Raw genomic sequence first — 4,937 nt, forward strand, 5'->3', positions numbered from 1 at the left:
AGCGTGTTTCTCAACTACCCCGCAGATGTCAAGTGGTCGGTCACAGCGATGGACCCAGATTAAGTGGCTTTGCGACGATCTTTGTACCGAGGTAGGCACCAGACAACACAATGGCCGGTAGACAGTTTCTGCTCCGCTTGTGTTGATAGCCGAACAGCTGCTTGGCTCCATAAAGAGGAAGTTAACTTTAAGCGAGCATGCTTCTCAGCTACCCCGCTGCCACCAAGTGGTCTGTCGCAGCGATGCTCCCAGCTTAAGTAGCCATGCGACGATCCTTGTACCGAGGTATGCACCTGTTGTCACAATGGCCGGCAGGCAGTTTCAGTTCCATTGGTGTTGATACCCGAGCAGCTGCTTGGCTGCATAAAGATTAAGATAACGTTAGCGAGAATGCTTCTCAAATTCCTCGCTGCCGCCAAGGGGTCTGTCAGAGCGATGCACCCAGCTTAAGTGGCCTTGCGACGATCCATGTACCGAGGTATACACCTGAAGTTCGAATGGCCGGTAGACAGTTTCAGGTCCGCTGGTGTTGATAGCCGAACAGCTGCTTGGCTGCATAGTGAAGAAGATAACTTTAGCGAGAGTGCTTCTTAGCAGCCCCGCTGCCACCATGTGGTCTGTAATGGCAATGCACCCTGCTTATGTAGCCGTGCGACGATTCTTGTACCCATACCGAGGTATGAACCTGGAGTAACAATGGCCTGCAGGAATTTTCCGTTCCGCTGGTGTTGATAGCCGAACAGCTGCTTGGCTGCATAAAGAGGAAGATAATTTTTAGCGAGCATGCTTCTCAACTTCCCCGATGCCGCCAAGTGGTTTGTCAAAGCGATGCACCCAGCTTAAGTGGCTTTGCGACGATCCTTGTACCAAGGTAGGCACCTGACGTTACAATGGCCGGTAGACAGATTCCGCTTCGTTGGCGTTGATAGCCGATGAGCTGCTTGGCTGCATAAAGAGGAAGTTAACTTTTAGTTAGCATGCTTCTCAGCTACCCCGCTGCCGCTTAGTGGTCTGTCACAGCGATGCACCCAGATTAAGTAGCCATGCTACGATCCATGTACCGAGGTATGCACCTGAATTCACATTGGCCGGTAGACAGTTTCCTTTCCTCTGGTGCTGATAGTGGAACAGCTGCTTGGCTGCGTAAAGAGGAAGATATCTTTTAGCGAGTGTGCTACTCAGCTGTCCCGCTGCCGCCAAGTGGTCTATCACAGCGATGCACCATGCTTAAGTAGCCTCTCGATGAACCTAGTACCGAAGCAGGCACCTGACGTCACAATGGCCGTTAGACATTTTCCTTTCCACTGGTGTTGATAGCAGAACAGCTGATTGGCTCCATAAAGAGGAAGATACCCTTTAGCGAGCGTGCTTCTCAGGTACCCCGCTGCCGCCAAGTGGTCTGTCACAGCGATGCACCCTGCTTAAGTAGCCTCTCGACGAACCTTGTACCGAGGTAGGCACCTGACGTCACAATGGCCGTTAGACAGTTTCCTTTCTCCTGGTGTTGATAGCAGAACAGCTGATTGGCTGCATAAAGAGGACAATAACTTTTAGCGAGCATGCTTCTCAGCTGCCCCGCTGCCTCCATGTGGTCTGTCACAGGGATACGCCCTGCTTAAGTAACCTCGCTACGATCCTTTTACCGAGGTATGCACCTAATGTCACAATGGACGGTGGACAGTTTCTGCTCCGCTGGTGTTGATAGCCGAGCATGCTTCTCAACTTCCCCGCTGCTGCCAAGTGGTAAGTCACAGCGATGCACCCAGCTTAAGTGGCTTTGCGACGATCCTCGTACCAAGGTAGGCACTTGACTTTACAATGGCCGGTAGACAGATTCCGCTTCGCTGTTGCTGATAGCCGAACAGCTGCTTGGCTGCGTAAAGATGAATATACCTTTTAGCGAGCGTGCTTCTCAGCTACCCCGCTGCCGCCAAGTGGTCTGTCACAGCGATGCACCTTGCTTAAGTAGCCTTTCAACGATCCTTGTACCGAGGTAGGCAGCTGACGGGGCAATGGCCGTTAGACATTTTCCGTTCCCCTGCTTTAGATAGCAGAACACCTGCTTGGCTGCATAAAGAGGAAGATACCTTTTAGCGTGCGTGCTTTCCAGCTACCCCGATGCCGCCAAGTGGTCTGTCGCAGCGATACACCCTGCTTAAGTAGCCTGCCGACGAACCTTGTACCGAGGTAGGCAGCTGACGTCACAATGACCGTTAGACATTTTCCTTTCCACTGCTTTTGATAGCAGAACACCTGCTTGGCTCCATAAAGAGGAAGATACCCTTTAGCGAGCGTGCTTCTCAGGTACCCCGCTGCCGCCAAGTGGTCTGTCACAGCGATGCACCCTGCTTAAGTAGCCTCTCGACGAACCTTGTACCGACGTAGGCACCAGACAACACAATGGCCGGTAGACAGTTTCTGCTCCACTGGTGTTGACAGCCGAACAGCTGCTTGGCTGCGTAAAGAGGAAGTTACCTTTTAGCGAGCGCCTTCTCAGCAACCCCGCTGCCGCCTAGTGTTCTGTCACAGCGATGCACCTAGCTTAAGTGGTCTTGCGACGATCCATGTACCGAGGCATGCACCTGAAGTGACAATGGCCGGTAGACAGTTTCCGTTCGACTGGTGTTGATAGCCCAGCAGCTCTTTGGCTGCATAACGAGGAAGATAACTTTTAGCGAGCGCGCTTCTCAGCAACCCCGATGCTTCTCAACTTCCCCGCTGCTGCCAAGTGGTATGTCACAGCGATGCACCCAGCTTAAGTGGCTTTGAGACGATCCTCGTACCAAGGTAGGCACTTGACGTTACAATGGCCGGTAGACAGATTCCGCTTCGCTGTTGCTGATAGCCGAACAGCTGCTTGGCTGCGTAAAGATGAATATACCTTTTAGCGAGCGTGCTTCTCAGCTACCCCGCTGCCGCCAAGTGGTCTGTCACAGCAATGCACCTTGCTTAAGTAGCCTTTCGACGAACCTTGTACCGATGTAGGCACCTGACGTCACAATGGCCGTTAGACATTTTTCTTTGCACTGGTGTTGATAGCAGAACAGCTGATTGGCTGCATAAAGAGGACGATAACTTTTAGCGAGCATGGTTCTCAACTTCCCCGCTGCCACCAAGTGGTCTGTAATAGCAATGCACCCTCCTTAAGTAGCCTTGACACGATACTTGTACCAACGTAGGCACCTGACATCCCAATGGCTGGTAGACAGGTTCTGCTCTGCTGGTGTTAGCCGAACAGCTGCTTGGCTGCATAACGAGGACGATAACTTTTAGCGAGCGTGCTTCTCAGCAACCCCGCTGCCGCCAAGTGGTCTGTCACAGCGATGCACCCTGATTAAGTAGCTTGCCGATGAACCTTGTACCGAGGTAGGCAGCAGACGTCACAATGACCGTTAGACATTTTCCTTTCCACTGCTTTTGTTAGCAGAACACCTGCTTGGCTCCATAAAGAGGAAGATACCCTTTAGCGAGCGTGCTTCTCAGGTACCCCGCTGCCGCCAAGTGGTCTGTCACAGCGATGCACCCTGCTTAAGTAGCCTCTCGACGAACCTTGTACCGACGTAGGCACCAGACAACACAATGGCCGGTAGACAGTTTCTGCTCCGCTGGTGTTGACAGCCGAACAGCTGCTTGGCTGCGTAAAGAGGAAGTTACCTTTTAGCGAGCGCCTTCTCAGCAACCCCGCTGCCGCCTAGTGTTCTGTCACAGCGACGCACCCAGCTTAAGTGGTCTTGCGACGATGCATGTACCGAGGCATGCACCTGAAGTGACAATGGCCGGTAGACAGTTTCCGTTAGACTGGTGTTGATAGCCCAGCAGCTCTTTGGCTGCATAACGAGGAAGATAACTTTTAGCGAGCGCGCTTGTCAGCAAGCCCGCTGCTGCCAAGTGGTCTGTCACAGCGATGCACCCTACTTAATAGCCTGCCGACGAACCTTGTACCGAGGTAGGCAGCTGACGTCACAATGACCGTTAGACATTTTCCGTTCCACTGGTTTTGATAGCAGAACACCTGCTTGGCTGCATAAAGAGGAAGATACCTTTTAGCGAGCGTGCTTTTCAGCTACCCCGCTGCCGCCAAGTGGTCTGTCAAAGCGATGCACACTGCTTAAGTAGCCATGCGGCGATCCTTGTACCGAGGTATGCACCTCAAGTCGCAATGGCCGGCAAGCAATTCCCGTTCCACTGGTGTCACAAGGGGTCTGTAAAAGCAATGCTCCCTCCTTAAGTATCCTTGTGACGATACTTGTACCAACGTAGGCAGCTGACATCACAATGGCTGGCAGACAGTTTCTGATCTGCTGGTGTTGATAGCCGAGCGTGCTTTTTAGCTACCCCGCTGCCGCCAAGTGCTCTGTCACAGCGATGCACCCTGCTTAATTAGCCTCTCGACGAACCTTGTACCGAGGTAGGCACTTGACATCACAATGGCTGGTAGACAGTTTCCGTTCCACTGGTGTTGATAGCCGAACAGCTGATTGGCTGCGTAAAGAGGAAGACACCTTTTAGCGAGCATGCTTCTCAGCTACCCCGCTTCCGCCAAGTGGTGTGTCACGGAGATGCACCCAGCTTAAGTAGCCATGCGACGATCCTTGTACCGAGGTAGGCGCCTGAAGTCACAATCGCCGGTAGACAGTTTCCGTTCCTCTGGTGTTGATAGCCGAACAGCTGCTTGGCTGCATAAAGAGGAGGATAAGTATAGCGAGCGGGCTTCTCCGCTGCCCCGCAGCCTCCATGTGGTCTGTCACAGCGATGCACCCTGCTTAAGTAGCCTTGCGACGATGCTTGTACCGAGGTATGCACCTAAACTCACAATGGCCGGTAGACAGTTTCCGTTCCACTGGTGTTGATAGCCGAACAGCTGATTGGCTGCGTAAAGAGGAAGATACCTTTTAGCGAGCGTGCTTCTCAGCGACCCTGCTGCCGAGAAGTGGTCT

The sequence above is a fragment of the Dermacentor variabilis genome, unplaced genomic scaffold (assembly GCF_050947875.1).
Source record: "Dermacentor variabilis isolate Ectoservices unplaced genomic scaffold, ASM5094787v1 scaffold_13, whole genome shotgun sequence".
NCBI classification, from domain to species: Eukaryota; Metazoa; Arthropoda; class Arachnida; order Ixodida; family Ixodidae; genus Dermacentor; species Dermacentor variabilis.